This window comes from Falco naumanni, chromosome W (genome assembly GCF_017639655.2).
Source record: "Falco naumanni isolate bFalNau1 chromosome W, bFalNau1.pat, whole genome shotgun sequence".
In the NCBI taxonomy this organism is placed as follows: domain Eukaryota; kingdom Metazoa; phylum Chordata; class Aves; order Falconiformes; family Falconidae; genus Falco; species Falco naumanni.
The window spans coordinates 27,156,460-27,176,109 of NC_054079.1; the positions used below are offsets into that span (position 1 = coordinate 27,156,460).

General features: G+C 41.3%; 1 long non-coding RNA gene and 1 pseudogene across 1 annotated transcript; both read right to left on the reverse strand.

Annotated features, from left to right (window-relative positions):
* Positions 1-693: 693 nt before the first annotated feature.
* On the reverse strand, positions 694-1,806 carry LOC121080455 (annotated as a pseudogene).
* A 9,661-nt stretch (positions 1,807-11,467) lies between these two features.
* LOC121080608 lies at positions 11,468-13,958 on the reverse strand. The gene is made up of 3 exons (XR_005825441.1): positions 13,922-13,958; positions 12,884-12,951; positions 11,468-12,792 (listed from the first exon to the last, which is right to left on the reverse strand). It is a non-coding gene; the product is annotated as an uncharacterized LOC121080608 (long non-coding RNA).
* Positions 13,959-19,650: the final 5,692 nt, after the last annotated feature.

The window sequence follows — 19,650 nt, forward strand, 5'->3', positions numbered from 1 at the left end:
AAAATTCCAAACTAGTTTTATAAAACAGAGGAGGCAAAAAACTTAATTCCATGGAGAAACTAAAAAATAATTTAATAAATTAGCAAATAGAGAAAGGTTTATTTTGTGAGTGAATTTCCTCATCACCACCAGTGCAAACGCAGTTTCAAAATGTTTGAATAGGATGGTTTAAAATAACAAAGCAATCCAATTTAGCCAAGCTCACATTCCTTCCCATGATGTAAAAAACCATACATACATTTTATTGTAGAATACAGTAAGAAACAAAAAGATAACTTGAGCACTTAGCCAAGAGCAATTTCTAACATCAAGCCAAAATTAGCAATAACTGAGCAGACCATCAATTTTTCGATATTAAGTTACCATAAATACTAGATAACTGTACAAAAAAACCCAAAACCAAATCCAAAAACCAGAAGCCTTTTCTTTGTTAAAAGGTGTCCAAATAAATATCTACCAACTGCAGTGAAATTTGCATTAGAAGCTACTTGCTCTGGAAAGATTTTTTTTCCCTCCAAGTATTTGTAACACAATGCACTGTCAAAATTCTATTCAAATACATTACTTTTTGATAACATTTAGCTGATACCACCTACAAGGTGGACAGTCATGTACACAGTATGACAGTGGATTTTTGCAGCAACTAAGAAATAACCAGAAACTGTTTCTAAGTTCTAGATTATAGTTCATAGTTCATGTGTTATTTCTTACAAACATATGGTCCCCTCTAAGAGTAAGGTGTTGGAGCTGATATCATAGCATGTCTGTATCAGCAGTTTCCTTGATGCTCATTTTGTCTAAATTGAGGTAGTCCAGGGATTTAGAGTGAGCCCTTTTACCTTTTAAAAGGCAAAGAGGCAGGGGACCATGAAGTGCCTTGTAAGGTTCATATGGTAAAGCCTTAGTACATTTATCACCTGAGCTGGGCATCCGTCTCCTCCTCCTCCCCCCATTTACTGTTGGGATCTCATGGCTGATAGTACCTATGTCTAGTTTTGTACAAACGGGTGGAACATGCAAGTCCTGAATCAAGCTGCTTAGAGTGTAAGTTAGGCCTGGATTCCCCTTTATTATCTTCATTTCCGGTATACTTTTGGGCTAATTTTAGCAGCTTCTCTCCAGTCGTAAAGCCAACCAGGTAGTTAGGATCCATACAAAGGTCCGTTGCATTGGTGAGCATGGGGTACTGGAACATTGTGGTTTCGCTGCTTCTGTTTTGCCTGCAGAACTGACCTCTGCAAGAGGTACAGGGAGGGTAGATATGGTAGTTCTGGACTCTCCGTTTATGTCCATTTTAAGCAATATGCTATTCTCCTAAAAATAAAACAGAGATTGATGACAAATAGAGCCTTTAGCCAATAATGGAACTGAGAAAGGATCTCAGAAATCAGATTTATCACCCAGAAATCATAACCAGTACTCCTCTATTTGTTTTTGTCTTACACTCTACAGAGTGTTTCATAAGCAAAACTATCACTGACATCTGCCTTTTAAAATTTTGGTCCCATTTTTAATAAAAAATACTATAAATATAATCTTGATATTCTTAAATATGTTAAAAACATATTCTTGAGTAGTACTGTACAAAAACCTGAAGTATCATTCAACTCTATTTTTTAATCCTTTAAGTCTATTTGATCCCTTATAACCCTTTCCTTTGAGGCCATCTACATCCATTAGCACATCCACAGTAATTTCTCCTGTACTCAGCTCCATATTTTTTCCATTCACAATAGTATTAGTAAACATATATATATTTTTTTTAAAAAAAAGGTATCTAACAGTTACTACCTCAGGCATAACCATGGACTATATGTGTATACGTGATCTACTGGGTACTGCAGTTTCCCTGTGGTGGGTTGACCTTGCCTGGCCACCAGGTGCCCACCAAGCTGTTCTATCACTCCCCCTCCTCAGCAAGGGTGAAGGAGAAAAATAAAATGAAAAAGCTCATGGGTCAAGATAAGGACAAGGAGATCACTCAGCAATTACCATCACGGGCAAAACAGATTTGACTTAGGTAAATTAATTTAATTTTTGACAATCAAATCAGAGTAGGATGAGAAATAAGAACAAATCTAATAACTCCTTCCCCTCACACACACCCTCCTTCTTCTCAGGCTTGACTTCACTCCCAAATTATCTACTTCCTCCCCCCCCCAAGCAGTGCAGGGGACTGTGGAATGGAGGTTGAAGTCAGTTCATAATGCATTGCCTCTGCTGCTCCTTCCTCCTCATACTCTTCCCTTGCTCCGGCATGTGGTCCCACCCACAAGATACAATCCTTCGTGATATTTCAAGACACAAATGATTTAGCAACATTTCACAAATGAGACTGCCTTTACAACATGTTTTATCATTTTGCAAACTTTTAAAGCTGCTAGTTGCTCCCATCCTGAGACTTGAGAGCTCACAGACAGAGAAGCAAAGATGCAACAAGCAAGGGGAGGAAAGTAACACCTCCTTTTTAGAAATTTATTCAATCATTTGAAATTAGATGCTCACAGAATCACAGAATGGTGAGGGTTGGAAGGGACCTCTGCAGATCATCTAGTCCAACCCCCCCTGCAGGTTCACCTAGAGCAGGCTGCACAGAATTGTTTCCAAGCAGGTTTTGAATGCCTCCAGAGAAAGAGACTCCACAACCTCTCTGGGCAGCCTGTTCCAGTGTGCTCTGTCACCCTCAAAGTAAAGAAGTCCTTCCTCATATTCAGAAGGAACTTCCCGTGTTGCATTTTGTGCCCATTGCCCCTCGCCCTGTCACTGGGCACCACTGAAAAGAGCCTGGCCCCATCCTCTTGACATTTACCCTTAAGATATTTGTAGACATTGATAAGATTCCCTCTCAGTCTTCCCTTCTCCAGGCTAAACAAGGCCCAGCTCTCTCAGCCTTTCCTCATAGGGGAGATATTCCAGTCCCATAATCATCTTCATAGCCCTCCCCTGGACCCTCTCCAGTAGTTCCCTGTCTCTTTTAAACTGGGGAGCCCAGAACTGGACACAGTACTCCAGGTGAGGCCCCACCAGGGCAGAGTAGAGAGGGGGAGGATCACCTCCCTCGACTTGCTGGCCATGTTCCTCCTAATGCACCCCAGGATCCCATTGGCCTTCCTGGCCGCAAGGGCACACTGCTGGCTCGTGGTCAACTTGCTGTCCACCAGGACTCCCAGATCCTTTTCTGCAGAGCTGCATACAAGCAGGTCAGCCCCAGCCTGTGCTGGTGCGTGGGGTCATTCCTCCCTAGGTGCTAGGATCTTATGCTTGCCTTTGTTGAACTTCATTAGGTTCCACTCTGCCCAACTCTCCAGCCTGTCCAGATCTTGCTGAATGGCAGCGCAGCTATCTGGTGAATCAGACACACCTCCCAGTTCTGTATCATCAGCAAACTTGCTGAGGGCACACTCTGTCCCTTCGTCCAGGTGATTGATGAATAAGTTGAATGGGACTGAACCCAGTACTGACCCCTGGGGAACACTGCTAGCTACAGGCCTCCAACTAGACTCTGTGCTGCTGACCGCAACCCTCTGAGGTCCGCCATTCAGCCAGATCTCAGTCCTCCTCACTGTCCACTCATCTAACCCACACTTCCTGAGCTTACCTATGAGGATGTTGTAGGAGACAGTGTCAAAAGCCTTGCTGAGGTCAAGGTTGACAATATTCACCACTCTTCCCTCGTCTACCCAGCCAGTCACTCCATCATAGAAGGCTATCAGGCTGTTCAGCCATGATTTCCCCTTGGTGAATCCATGTTGACTCCTCCTGATAACCTTCTTTTCCTCCACATGCTTCGAGATGACCTCCAGGATGAGCTGTTCCATTACCTTTCCAGGGATGGAGGTGAGGCTGACCGGCCTGTAGTTTCCTGGGTCCTCCTTCTTGCCCTTTTTGAAGGCTGGAATGACATTGACTTTCCTCCAGTCCTCAGGCACCTCTCCTGTCCTCCATGACCTTTCAAAGATGATGGAGAGTGGCTTAGCACAATAACATCTGCCAGTTCACTCAGCTCTCGGGGGTACATCCCATTGGGGCCCATGGATTTGTGGGTGTCAGGTTTGCCTAAATGATCTCTAACATGATCCTCCTTGACCAAGGGAGAGTCTTCCTTTCTCCAGACTTCCTCTCTTGCCTCCAGGGTCTGGGATTCCTGAGGGCTGGCCTTGGCAGTGAAGACTGAAGCAAAGAAGGCATTCAGTAACTTCACTTTCTCTGTGTCCTTTGTCACCAGGGCACCCACCCCATTCAGCAGCAGGCCCACATTTTCCCTAGTCATCCTTTTCCTATTGATGTACTTGATGAAGCCCTTCTTTTTGTCCTTGACCTCTCTCGCCAGATTTAATTCCAAATGGATCTTAGCCTTCCTCATTGCAACCCTGCATGTTCTGACAATGTTCCTATATTCCTCCCAAGTGGCCTGTCCCTTTTTCCACATTCCATAAACTTCCTTCTTCTGTTTGAGTTTTGCCAGAAGCTACTTGCTCATCCATGCAGGCCTCCTGCCCGCTTTGCTTGTTTTCTTACTCATAGGGATGCACCTGTCTTGAGCTTGGAGTAAGTGATGCTTGAATATTGACCAGCTCTCTTGGATGCCCCTACCTTCCAGAGCCCTAACCCATGGGATTCCTCCAAGTAGGAGCCTGAAGAGGCCAAAGTTAGCTCTCCTGAAGTCCAGGGTTTCAATCCTACTTATTGCCCTGCTTCCTCCATACAGGATCCTGAACTCTGCCATCTCGTGGTCACTGCAGTCAAGGCTGCCCCCAACCTTCATTTCCCCAACCAATCCTTCATTGTTAGTACAAGTAGAAGTTCCAATCCTTCTTTGTTAGTACAAGTAGAAGTTATACTAGTTTTGGCAGGAATAAAGTTAATTTTCTTCATAGTAGCTTGTACGGTGCTATGGTTTGGATTCATAACATGTTAATGTCTGAGTTATTGCTGAACACTGCTTATACATTGTCAAGGCCTTTTCTGCTTCTTACACTCTCCCACCAGCAAGTCTGGTGGGGGTGAGCAAGAAATGGGGAGGGGATACAGCTGGGACAGCTGACCCCAACTGACCAAAGAGATTTTCCATACCATATGATGTCATGCTTAGCAATAAAAGATAGGTGAAGAAGGAGGAAGGGTGGAGGGGCATTTGGAAGTTAAGGCATTTGTTTTTCCAAGTAACCATTAAGCAGGATGAAGCCCTGCTTTCCTGGAGATGGCTAAATATCTGCCTGCTGATGGGAAGTAGTGAATGAATTCCCTATTTTGCTTTGCTTGCACACACAGCTTTTGCTTTACCTATTAAACTGTCTTTATCTCAACCTATGAGTTTTCTCACTTTTACCCTTCCAGACCTCTTCCCCATTCTGCTGTGGGGAGAGTGAGCGAGTAGCTGCGTGGGGCTTAGCTGCTGATCCGGGTTAAACCACAAGAGTATACCCTCAGCGAGTTAGCTGATTACACAAAACTGTGAGGAGTAGCTGGTATGCCAGAGGGTTGTGCTGCCATCCAGAGGGACCTGGACAGGCTGGAGAAATGAGCTGACAGGAACCTCATACAGTTCAACAAGGAGAAGTGCAAAGTCCTATCCCTGGGGAAGAACAACCCCATGCACCAATATATGCTGGGGGCTACTCAGCTGGAAAGGAGATTAGCAGAAAAGGACCTGGGGTCCTTGTGGACAGCAAGTTGAACATGAGCCAGCAATGTGCCCTTGCAGCAAAGGTGGCTAATGGTACCCTGGGCTGCATTAGACAAAGCACTGCCAGCAGGTTGAGGAGGGGGGAGGAGAATCAGAAAGAAATTTAAAACTCGAGGGTTGAGATAAGAACAATTTAATAATTTAAACAGAATAAAAATGGTAAGAACAACAATAATAATAGCAACAGTTATAATGAAAAGGTGGGGAAAAGGATAAAATACAAAGGAAAAGGGAGAAAGGAAAACAAGTGATGCACAGTACAACTGCTCACCACCTGCTGACTGATGCCCAGCCAGTCCCTGAGCAACAATCCCCAGACCCCAGCTAACCGTCCAAGTTTATATACCAAGCATGATGTCCCATGGTATGGAATACCTCTTTGGCTGGTTCAGGCTGACCAGGTCAGCTTTGGCCAATGGCAGGTCTGTCTTGGAGCCATCTGGAATTGGCTGTGTTTGACATGGGGGCAGCTTCTGCTGTCTTCTCACAGAAGCCACCCCTGCAGTCCCCTTCACTAACAAAACTTTGTCATGTAAATCCAATACAATTCTTCCCCAAGATCACTAGGTTTCTTGCCCTTCTCTGAGCAATACTCATGTGAGGATGTGCTAGCTGGTCACACCTGTTTAGCCTAAAGAAGAGAAGCCCCTGGGGGGGATCTTATAGAATCATAGAATGGTTTGTGGTACACTGCTGACTCATTGAACCTGCTGTCAACCAGCACCCCCAGATTCCTTTCTGCAGGGCTGCTCTCCAGCATTCTCTGAGCCCTGGAGGAGGCAAATTCTTCCACTTTTGCATTTACTACAATGTGTCTTCCCACCAGTTGCTGACTAAGAATTGTTGGGCTTCTGTACAAATCCTTTAATCTGTAGTGTGATTTCATATGTGAAATCTGGATTCTTTCCACTTTTCTGTTGCTGTGGTCAGTTCATCTGAAGCTAGGAGGAGCACATGCTATAAAGCATGGTATTAAGTGGTGCATGTTAGTAAGTGGCAGAGACAATAAGTAGTATAGAATAGACAATGTGTAGCCTATTATGCTTAAAAGGGAATTATTATGCTCAAGGGTACAGTTATGGTGAAACATCTCTTTGAGGAAAACTAGGGTGGAGGGAAAGCACTGTATAACCTGACCGAACCTGTAGTGGAAGCTACCTGGTTTTCATTTTGCTGGTTCAGCACAATGTTAGAACATAAGGCTTTAATCAATTTTGACACTTCAGTGCATTTATATTAGATTGCAGATGCTCAATTTCTTCATAAGCGGATCTTCTCAACATTAAGTAAATGATGGGAAAATATTTTATGCTAAAGTTTAAGAAAAAAATAATCAGTTCATGCACGGGTAGCAATTGCTGGCCTTCTAAAAACATTACTGGTATATATGTAGCCAGAATATCAGATACAGAACACTAAACACTTTAAAACATTTATGCTGCTGTTTCCACAGTTTCCCTGTCTTCTTTTGCTTTTAAGTTATTATAGAAATATTTTTTAGTATTTGGAAAATCAAATGGTTTGGTGGGGGTAATACAGTGAAAACTGTATTGTGAATTGTATAGTGTAAAAATTGTGTTTTAAATGCAACGGAAATAAAGACCTTATGAATAGGATGAAAATTAAGTGCATAAGTAGTCCCAAGAGCCTTCTTGAACTGGTTGTTCATAACATTTAAGGAAGTACAGTATTGGTTATTGAAACATTGCTAGATAAAGCAGTGCTAATTTGGAACAGATTTTGAGAAGGGCATATCAAATAAGTAGCCACATTTTGGGAAGTGCTTGTCCATTTCTCTTAAAATCTATACTTTAAGGGTTTCATAGAAACAGAATGGTTTGTGCTGGAAGGGACCTTTAAAGATCATCAAGTCCAACTCCCCTGCCATGGACAGAGACATCATTCACTAGATCAGGTTGCTTCAAGTCTGGTCCAACCTGACTTGACCCAACACTTCCAGGGATGGGGCATCCACAACTTCTCTGGGCAACTTGTCACAGTGTCTCACCACCCTCAGCTAAAAGATTTCTTCCTTATGTCAAATTTAAATCTACCCTCTTTCAGTTTAAAACCGTTGCTCCTTGTCCTGTCCCTACAGGCCCTGGTAAAAAGTGTCTCTCTATGCCTTTCTTAGAAGCCCCCTTTAAATACTGAAAGGCCACAATAAGGTCTCCCCAGAACCTTCTCTTCTCCAGGCTGAACAATGCCAACTCTCTCAGCCTTTCTTCATAAGAGAGGTGTTCCATCCCTCTGATCAATTTCGTAGCATTCCACTTTAACAGGTCCATGTCTTTCTTGTGCTGGGGACACCAGAACTGGATGCAGTACTCTAGATAGGGTCTCAAGAGAGTAGAGGGGGAGACCTGCTGGCCACACATCTTTTTATGCAGACTAGGATATGGTTGGCTTTCAGGGCTGCAAGCGCACAATGTCGGCACATATCTAATTTTTCATCCACCAATATCTCCAAGTCCTTCTCTGCAGGGCTGCTCTCAATCCATTTGTCCCCCAGTCTGTGTTAATACTGGTGATTGCCCTGACCCAGATGCAGGACCTTGCACTTGGCCTTGTTGAACTTCATGAGGTTCACATGTGCCAACTCCTCAAGCCTGTCAAGGTCCCTCTGGATGGCATCCCTTCCCTCAAGCATATCAATTACACCACTCAGCTTGGTGTCATCTGCAAACTTGCTGAGGGTGCACTCAATCCCACTATGTCATTAATAAAGATATTGAACAACACTGGTCCTAATATAGACCCCTGAGGGACACTGCTTGTTACTGATCTCCATCTGAACATTGACTGTAAGTCTTTGAATGCAGACGTTCAGTTAATTCTTTATCCATCGAATAGTCCATATGTCCAATTCTTACCTCCAGTTTAGAGGTAAGAATATTGTGGGGGACCATGTCAAAGGCCTTACAGAAGTTAAAGTAGAGAACATCCATAGCTCTTCCCTTGTCCACTGATACAGTCACTCCATTGTAGAAGGCCACTAGATTAGTCAGGCATAATTTACACTTGGTGAAGCCACGTTGGCTTTCTCTAGTCACCTCCATGTCATCCATATGTCTTTGCATAGCTTCCAGGAGCATTTTTGTTCCATGATCTTACCAGGCACAGTGGTGAGGCTGACAGGTTAGTAGTTCCCAGGGTCCTCCTTTTTACCCTTTTTAAAATTCTGAAGATAGTCTTTATTATAAATTGATTTTGATGCTGCATCCAAACAACTCACTTATTTCTCATTTCTGTATAAAGGCTGCATGCAGATGCCAGTTCTGACTGGATGGGACCACAGAGTTGAAAAAATCTAGCATGCCATAAGCATATGAGTTCTAAGTAGTGCAAGAATTAGGACAGTTCAAAATTTCTAACCATAGCTGGTTCTGATGTCATTACCTTAGCTGCAAAGTTCTGGTGACATTGCTGAGTCACTGGCTTACTAAAGTGTGGATAAAATTCTTCTGTCCTCTTTTCAACTCTGCCATTTAAACACATTTGGGGTTGCAGTGTTGTCATGGTTTAACCCTGACTGGTAATTAAGTACCACACAGCTGCTCAGTCACTCCCCCCTCACTCAGAAGGATGGGGAGGAGAATTGGAAAGGAATGTAAAACTTGAGGGTTGAGATAAGAACAATTTAATAATTGAAATAGAATAAAAATGAAAGAACAGTAATAACAATGATGACAATAACAGTTATAATGAAAAGGGGAAGGGAAAGAATAACATCCAGAGGGAAAGGAAGAAAGAAACACATGGTGCACAATGCAACTGCTCACCACCCACTGACCAATGCTCAGCCAGTCCCCAAGCAATGACCTGCCTGCCCTGGCCAACCCCCCAGGTATATATACCAGGCATGACGTCCCATGGTATGGAATAGCTCTTTGGCTAGTTCGGGTCAGCTGACCTGACTGTGTCCTCTCCAGCCTTTTTGCTAGCAAGGCCTGAGGAACTGAAAAGTCTCACATCAAAGCCAAAACACAGCACCACACTAGCTCCTAAGAAGATAATTAACTCCATCCCAGCTGAAACCAGGACAAGTGTCCTCGAGAGGAATCTTACCGTGTTTCACATAGAGTAAATATCCTAGAGTAGCAAGGGTAGTTGTAATCTTGGGGGCAGGGAATAAAAAAAGATGACTCGAAGAAACCCTGAAACATGGAATAAAATGTAGGTGTTCTTATTACAGGAATGATTATGTGTTTCCTCTGGGTTTATAAAATGAAGATATTTTTATCTTAAGAATTTGAGGGTGAGGGCAGGGAAAAGAGCATGAGAGTGATGTGAAAGGTCTTTGTCTTTAGAGCCAAACTTTCATGTTTAATTGGTTTGAAAACTGGAACCAAAGCTTTAAATGACGTAAAATTGGAAGGATGTGAGTACAAGCTGAATAGATTGCTTGTAAAATAAACCATGGAAGAACTGTAGAAGAATGGCTGCAGAAGCATGGCCTTAGAATCTCTGAAAATCTGCACAATCCAGGCCTGGTATTAGAATAGGCCTGTAATTAGAATTGTGCTGAAGTTGCTGTGCTGAAGTTAACAAGAAGGTACCCTTGAGCTATTCTTGAATTCTGAGACCAAGTAACTTTGTTGTGCTAACAGGCCGTGGCTGTAACAAGCTACAGCTGTTGGGAAGGCAGGTCTGTTACCAAAATCTCGGAACGAAGAACTTATCGACACCAATGTGATGTAGATAAGCAGACACTTCTTTATTGACGGCCGGGTGCATGAGCAAGTCCTCTCACGATCAACACACACCAAGTCTCAAAATCAGACACCATATATAGAACTTATTCATACATATTCATTAAGTATTCATGCATAATCATAATATTTCCCATAAATCATTAACATATTCTCCTCCTATATCCGATTCTGCGCAGTAGAGCTTAGAAAGGTCTAGAAATGGGTCTGGGGTACGATTTGGGTAGGTGGTATATGAGTCGGTGGTCGCGATCTCCCCCTGCCGGAATTACCTTTTACTAAAGTTCACGATTTCTTGGCAGTTAACTACAAGCTGTTCCAGTCGACTCTCCCCAGTTTCCATTAATCTTATATTCTGACATTTCAATACACTTTCTACATACAGAAGACTGGTCAAATACAAAAAAACCTTTCAAACCCTAAAGTTATTACCTAAGTTTTAACAATGGTTCTAGCCCATTCTTCTAGCCTTGGTACGGGATGTACAGAAGATCTCATAGCAGCCTTTACTGTGCAACTATAAGTTTCATTAAAATATATTTCTTATCCTTCTATATTTCAATTTTATAAAATAATTTTATAAAATCAAATAATCAAAGTCAATCAATCTTAACTTATTAGCAAATCTATAACAGGTGCAAGGCCAAGAGAGATAGGGAGCGGAATGGGAACATAGGGAGTAGCAAACCGCAAGGCTGAAGCATAGTAACACAAATAGCTACATGGATAGAATGCTTATTTTAGTCATGATAATTAGGGGTGTGAGAACAGCGCGCACTTTGAGGCTAATAACCAATTATATTTTTGCTTTGGGAATATGCATGTGTATCGAGTCTATATAAGTAGTGTTAGAAACTAATAAAGTTGAGCAAGATGCATAACTCATATTGAGTAATTTCTTGACTCCGGCGAACCCTTCTCCCAACAAAGAACTAGGCAGCCAGATTGTTCATTGCCTGGAATTTGTGTCTCATTTGCATATTCAGTTCCTAATTCCATCTATTTCAGTAATATTTCATGGAAATGAGAAATGTTTGGACCACAGTCACTGTGGGAGGTTGGAGATAAAAGGAACTTCTTTTTCTCCATTTATGGGAGACAGAAGATTGAAGTAGATGGAATGAGAGGGGGATATAAGCAAAGGGAATAGCTTGCTGTTGTGTTGATACTTGCAGCAACCTTTACTTTTGCTGAAAAGGAGTTATAGTTTAAAAAAATGGTAATAGACTGATGTGCTTGACATCAGACTCAGAAAAAATGGATTTCTGCTTCAGATATATGGGTATTAACGTGCTTTTTCCCCACTACATCATTTGGTTTTATAAACCCAGAATGCTTTTATAAACACATATAAATAGCTTGTGTGTTGAAATATATATACAGACATTGCATGGGTAAAAATTCTAGGCAGACTCTGCCAGGATAGCCAGGAAAAAAATAAAATTGTGGTGATACCAGAAGTAGTAATTGTAGGTAGGCATTGGATATAGTATCAGAGGGAATTTGGAAGGGGTTGTATATGAAACTGACAGACAGTTACTATAATATTATTATATATATTTTGGAAAAGGTATCAGTTAGAACATATACCCAAGCCTGTCTTATCTGGCTGAAGATATGGGACTTTACTCTTTAGTATTTCTTGGTGAAGGCTGAAGTGTGAGGCTGTACTTGAGGTTAGGATTCATTCTTTCTTTCCTGTCCTCAGAGGTACAGGATCTCCCTATCCCAGCAATAACCTGTCCTTACTCTCTCACAGCCTGCATGCCTTCATGTGTGTGGCTGTCCTCTACAAGTGGCTTGGAAGAGGGGAAAGCAAACAGGAGCATGGCCAGAGCCACTGGGTTGCACTGAGAGCACCCCACCAGCCCTTAAGTGGGGACAGTGAGTATGGCAGAGTTGCTGCAGGGTTGGGCATGGGGTTAGTGCTGTGGGTACCAGTGCTGGGACCCACTCAGTTCTGGTTCCACACTGCTTTTGTGCCAGTAGGTCTTCTACTGCACTGTAGGTGCAGTGAGATTTGTGAGAGCAGAGCAGGCCTTTTTTGTGCCAGAAGACATCCCTATTTCTGAAAGCTAGCAGCACCACAGCAAAGCAAATTTCAACATATAGCTCCAGTAAAAATGTTAAAAAGGCAGCTGATAACATCTTTTTTCTGCCATCTCCATCTTGCTGCAAGCTGTGAAAAGCATCAACACTCCAACATGCTGAACATGCAATACTAAAATGGCAGGGGAGAAGGAAGAATTTGGTTCCAGCATAAATAGTGTATTTATGTTTTTAATTAAGACTTACTTTTAAAAGCCTTTTTGTTTGTTCAAAGTAAATCAGTTCACATGCTGTGTTAAACATTTCCTTACCTCACAGGGCATTATGATATAGGAGCTACTCCCCCTAGAATGGCAGCATAAATGAAAACATGAGAAAAGCCATTAGGTACAGCTGGGAGACTCTCTTACAGCAGATGTTAAAGTTATCACACTACCTTGGTGCTGGTACTAGCTGTGTTTTCCCTCTTCCTCATCTAAGCTTGCTATGGATCACTTCATTGGTCTGCAGTAAAAGAACAAAAGTTTGGATCAGATACTGTTGCGTGTCAGCCTTCTGTTAAATGACAGAGAGAAGAGGCAGGCTGAAGAGCATATGGAATTACAGAATTAAATGTCCATTTAGTCACTTGTTCACAATGAGAGCTTTGGCACCAGAAAAGAGGCACAGGCTGCGTTAGTTTTCAAGGATTACACATGGCTTCTGAATCTCTTTTTTCTACCTTCTTTTGGAAAAACTTCTTCTATGAATGCAAAGGTCACTGGTCACAGGTGAGGCCTGCCAAGGGAGCAGAACATCTCATCATGTAACTGTGAGCTCTCTTTTTGTGAATCTGAGATGGGAAAAAGGACATTTGTTTTTCCTAAACAAGTTTCTAGCATGTACTTTGCCAAGGGATGAATTTTGACCTGAAATAATGCTGTTCGGTCACTATGCCTTTCAAACAAACAAAGAAAGGAAGAGTAGTAGTGATGTCCTCTGCTCTATTTGGATTCTTCTAAGCAGCATGTTGTGTGATTCTTAAGCTTCTGTATGCTTATGTTGGTATGGTAGGTTGACCTTAGCAAGCTGCCAGATACCCAGCCAGCTGCTCTCTCACCCCCCCTCCTCAACAAGACAGGGGGAGAAAATAAGATAACAAAGCTTGTGGGTCATTGTCACCGCACTCTCCAAACTAACAAGCTACAACAAGGCCTTTTACCATCACATACCAGCATACACTTCATACCAGTCCCTCTGCTGCCTTCTCCTAGTCTCTCCTCATCCAGGGGGTGCACACACTCTCTATGCTTCTTTCTCAGCTTCTCTCTCTTCACTGGCTCTCAAACACTTAACAGAACCAGCCACACCTGCACCTTATCTACACCAGCCAACCCACTGCCCCTGAAGCTAACCCACAGTTGTATATTATCAGTTCTAATTAACCCAGCTTCATTCTTCTATAGGTCATGATAAGGACAGGGAGATCACTTACCAAGTACCATCATGAACAAAACAGATTCAACTTGGGCAAAATTAATTTATTGCCAATTAAAAAGAGTTGGATGGTGAGAAACAAAGACAAAAGCTGAAACACCTTTCCCCCATCCCCCTTCTTCCCAAGCTCAACTTCACTCATTCATTCCCAGCTCCTCTACATCTTCCCCCTCCAGTAAGAGCAGGGAAGGGGGGATGGGGAATGGGGGGTTACAGTCAGTTCATAGCAGTTCATTTCTGCCACTCCTTTCTCCTCGCATTTTTCCCCTGCTCCATCACGGGTCCTTCCAATGGGGTGCAATCCATCAAAATAAACCTGCTCCAGCATGGATCCCACACAGGCTGCAATTCCTGTCAGGAGAACCTGCTCCTGTGTGGGTTTCTCTCCACAGGCTGTAGTTTCTTTGAGGAATATCTAACTGTTCCTGTATTGGGTCCCCTCCACAGGCTGCAGGGAAATACCTGCTCCACTGTGGTTTCTTCCAAAAATTCTACAGGATGCAGGGGAACGTCTGCTCTGGCACCTGAAGCACCTCCTCCCCCTCCTTCTCCTCTGAATTTGGTGTTCATAGGATTGTTTCTCATGCTTTTCTCCCGTCACTCCTCACTGTCTGTGCAGCGTTTTGACTTCCTTAAATGTATTTTCACAGAAATGCCACCAGCTTCACTGATTGGCTCAGCTTTGTTCTGAGGTGCATCCATTGCTGAGCCAGCTCGAACCAGCTGTGTCTGGCATAGGGCAACCCCTGCAGCCTCTCCTGCTACTGAAACCTTGACATGTAAACCTATTATATTAGAAAAGAGATTACCATGTTGATTGTGGAGAAGCACATTTCATTTGGAAGTGGAATCATATGTTTACAGTGTCTGGGACTTGGAGGAGAGGGATCTGATTAGGTTGCTCTTAAACGAGGCCTACTTAAAACTTTTTAAAAGTAACATTCAATTGTATTATTTAGAAGAACTTGAATGTTAAAATTGAAACATGCAGTTGGAGGGGAGGTGAAAGGATGGAAAAGAAATACATGCCCAGAAATCAAATTAGGTTCATTAGGTTCAATCCTGTACCTATTGCTAATTAAAGGCTTGCACCAGCTATAAGAACACACTGCCTGACTTGCTGGCTCACTTTTGCAGTTACAGGTTCAAATAATGCAAGTTTTCCCCCAACCTGCAGTTGAGCAAAGTGCAGAATACAAAAATATTTTTTTTAAAAAAAGCTTGATCATAAAACAGTTCTTACTAAATGGAGGCAGTGGATGCACAAGCTTTAACCACAGCACTCTATCAGAGTTGTTTAGCAAAGGAAGGAGAGGACTTGCAAGGTCCTTCTCCCTGTTGCCAGCTCCCTCATACATTGTGCAAATGTGTGATATTTGCAGAAATACAAAGAAAAAGGAGTAAAATAAAATTAATGATAGTTACCAATATTACCAAACTCTAATGTCTGGTATTCTGTTTAAAGTATTTAGACCTCTACATAGTTCTCCTTAAAAATTACAATTGACTTCTGACAAAAAATAATTTTGATTAGCTACCCGTTATTAGTTTAGGGTTTCCTGAATGATCATGCTACAGTTTGCTGGGTTGTTTGTCGACTAAGATATTTGCTCTGTGGGATCTAGGGAGGAAAAGGATGTTATCCAATGTAGCAGTTAATGGCATGGAACTGGCTGTACAATCCATATCCAACAGAGATCACTGAGGGCTCAGTGAATTCAAACAGACTCTGGTCCTGCTACCCCTATTTCCAGGAAACAGCAATTCTTCCCAGTACTTAAAGTAAAAAGCAGAATGAATAAGGCTTGTAGGAGCCATTTTTGACATGGAAGGGTTATCATAATTTTGACCATAACTTTGGAAATTAAATATAAGACCAAAAAAAAGTATTGTGCTGTAAGAAATGGAAATGGTGGCATTAATTGAACCTTAATGCTAAAAAGGTTGCTATCAAAGATACTTGCTGCTTTGACTCTGTATCTGGCCCATGTTTTCTTTGGCCCTGCAGCATTGTCAGAGGGAGTGTTATGATTCAGTGCCTGAGAAATAACTTATGCCATGAAAATTCCTGGAGTTCTTGGTTGGAAATACAAGCTCATTTAAGCTGTTAGACAGCATCTCTGCTCAGACTCCTTCTGACAAATCCTTGGCATATGCAATAAACCCCATTCTAGAATTCTTGTCAAAAGAATGACAAATCCATTCTGCTTGCATTCCGTAGGTTTTTGGCTAGTGAGGATATTTTTTCAGATTGCCAAACTTGTACTCTGCCAGCACAGTTCTAACACACATGGCTGTTTCATTGCTCCTTCTGAACTCATTCAGCATCCCTGATGATCTTACTTGGGTAAATGTTTGTGAAACCAAATTTATGTGCTAAAGTATGCATATGCTGTGGAATAAACGATAGGAATGCTCATTTGAAATTCAGACTATGTAGAATTAAAAGTCACTGGTGCAACCTGGCTGTTAAGGAATAATTATTTCAGCTGTTCATAATTCTGCTTTTGCAAAGATCAAGGAAAAAATGAAATAATTTTAACACTCTTTGCCATAATATTATTTTAAATTTGGCAATTCTTAAACTGTTCTTCTATGTTAACCTATTATAAAACTTTTTTTTAGTCCAAAATATTGGCCTGTAACATTAACATCGTTCCTTAATTATCTTCGAAAATGATCTAACAGTTGAGTTTATGTGAAAATAGGAAGATACTGGAGATAAATACTTTCAGATGGAACAGAGCAGCATTCTGGTATTCTGGAGACACCCAACTTCCTCTTCATTAATCAAAACTAATCTATAGTAACGTAGTTGGGTTATTTGAAAAAGTTTAATTGTATTTTTCCTCTACAAATTAGACTGAAGCATGGCATCTATTTTTTTAACATTTGCAATTCTAATTTTTGAAGTAATTTTTTTTCAGTTGAGTCTGAATCCATGTTTTATAAAGATCACTTATGCCTCCTACCTTTAATATAGGCTCTATTTTGTTGGACAACAGCTCTTACTACATTTTAAATTACCCCATTTTCTATGATCTCCAAGTATGTTGCTTTTGTTTTGCAGTTCAGATTTGTTGTCGCATGGTGCCTTTTAAATTGGATCCAGCTGTTATTAGAAAAAATTATTTTTTCCTGAAGCTAGTCTCCCGTTCTGCAGACCAAAAGCTTAGCACAACTCCTTAGTGTTTTTTATCTTTTTTTTAATAAAAGCATGGTTTAAATTACTTGCTTTCTAAATCTTATTTGTAGACCTAAGAAGTAAAATATTTAGGTTTTTCCTTGCATACATATGATTGAGAACATTAGCAAGCTATATCATTACAATGTAACATATGAAGCTTTCTGTGCAGATGTTTTAAGCTTGTCTGATGATTTGGAAGCATTGGGAAGAATAACATGAGAGCAGGCAAAGTAATTTATTGTCTGGGTCAGATATGAAAAATGATCACTTCAAGACTTGTATACAATAGCTTAAAAATACTTTTTTTCAGATATGTTAATGAGACCTTTTATTTGGAAAATCAAGCCATGTATTTGATTTGGCTATTGAGTCAGCTTCAAGCATCATTTAAGAAAAGATATTGCCCCAGAATTTTAAAGCATAAAGACTGTATTAGATCTTGATTATTAATATTTTATAATTTAAACTGAAATATCTTAATTAACAGTTTACTTTCACTGAAAGTTGACTAAGTGTCATTTTGGTTTCTAAACATTTTCCATTGCACTGTCAAAATACAGGTAATGATAGGCATTATTGTATATTTTTCTTTAAATAAAATTATAAAACCACTGGAATTATTTTATAAGCTGCTGATCTTAAATTTGGGAGCTCAATGCTATCTGACAGTAGCATCCCTTCAGGACACTTCATCTAGATGCTAGCCAATACATAGATATTGATGTGGTCAATATTTATGAAAATGAATTTGTCAGTTTTCAAATATTGTACCTGTGACAGTGAATGAAAGTTTCCTGCCACTGAATTGTGCCTCTGTGATATAGTACAATGTGTGGTGTGTCTTTCAAAACTCATATTAACAATCCTCATCTAACAAAGATGGTGATAGAAACTTTATCATTGGCTGTGAAAGCAGGTTTGGAGGAAAGAAAAATTTCAAACAGATGAGGATCCATTAGAAATGTGAACTCCCACCAGACCTCCACTCTCCCCCCCCCTTCTCTTTCTCAGGAATATAAATCATCAGTTAAGAAGATTCAAAAGGACAACTCTGAGGCTGAAAAAATAAATTGCATTTCTGACTTTAGCACATAGGTCCCTGCAGCTGCCAAACCACTGAGAGCATATTTGGGTGAACAAGCAGTTATGGGTGTTACTTCAAATTTGGAATATATAAAAGAGAAAGTAGTATGTACTCTCTGCCAGCAGTAACAGAAAGGGTTGCTATAAATTACTTTGCAGGTTTAGTTTATGTTGTTGATAGTGTAACCAGCCAAAACAACAGATGGTGTGCATCTCTGAACTACGCAGAAAAGTACAGAGAAAAAATTGGAAAAAACTAATGAATTTTTAGCTTTGCCACTGAGTCTTTGCTCCTGAGAGGAAAAGAAAAGCCAAGAAGAGTGAACATACAGAGTATGTGGTCTAGTTAGCTCAATTCTACCACAAGATACTTAATTTTCAAAATTTCCTTTTGATATTAGTTTGTTGAAGTGCCTGTTTGCATGACACGTTCATTATACTGCAAAGCTGTGAGGCCCATTTTACTTTGCCTGCTCTATGGATTAGATGAGAAGTTGGGAACTGATTTTTTTTTCCCTATCCTCTTTAAGCAAATAAAGTTTTCACATTTTTGGTATGAGTTTAGGGCTTGGAATCTTAAAAAAAAATAAATTACTTCTTCATAGTGCATGTATATAAGAAGGAATTGCATTTGTGGGATTGCAAAGGGTCAAAGGAACAAGCAAGGAATTGAAGGAGCAAGGAAGGAAGGAAGCAAGCAGAGTGAGAAAGATAGGGACTGAACAAGTGTGAGAAGGAGGAAGCAGGTGAAGGACTGAAACTATGAGGGTCAGAGCGAGCAAAGGAGAAAGTGAGCAAGGGATCATTCAAAGAAGGTAGTGAAGGAGTGAACAAAGGAGGTAGGAAGGGAGCAGTGGAGCATGCAGAGGAGTATGTGGAGGAACAAGTGAAGGAATGAGAGGAGCCAGAAAGGGAGGGAAGGAGTAGAGTGAGTGAAGGAATGAGCAAATTAAGAGGCAAATGAAAGAGTGAGAGAGAAAGCAAGGGAATGGAGGAGTGCATTAAGGGGCAAACAAGCAGAGAAGCACGTGGAGAAGGCAAGTGAAGGAGCATGTGAGCAAATGAGGGAAGGAAAGAGGGAGTGAAGGAAAGAGGGAGTGAAGGAGCAAAGCAACAAGCAGAGGAGCAAGTAAAGCAACGAGCAAAGCAGTGAATGATCAATCAAAGCAGCAAGCAGAAGCAAGCAAAGATGTGGAGGACTGAAGCAGCAGAGGAGAGAGCAAGAGAAGAAAAGCAAGAGGAGCATGTGAGCTAAGAAATGAGAGAGCAAAGCAGTAACATGTGGGAAAATAAGGGAAGATTGGCAAGGAGCATTGTAAACATGCTCAAGTCACTTGCAGCTGGAATGTCAAAAAACACTTATCATAGTAATTGTTTAGCCTTGTGTGTTTGACAAGTAGGACATCTGCATTTAGATAACAAAGGCCTGTGACAGGCTTAGAAGCACCCTATTGAAC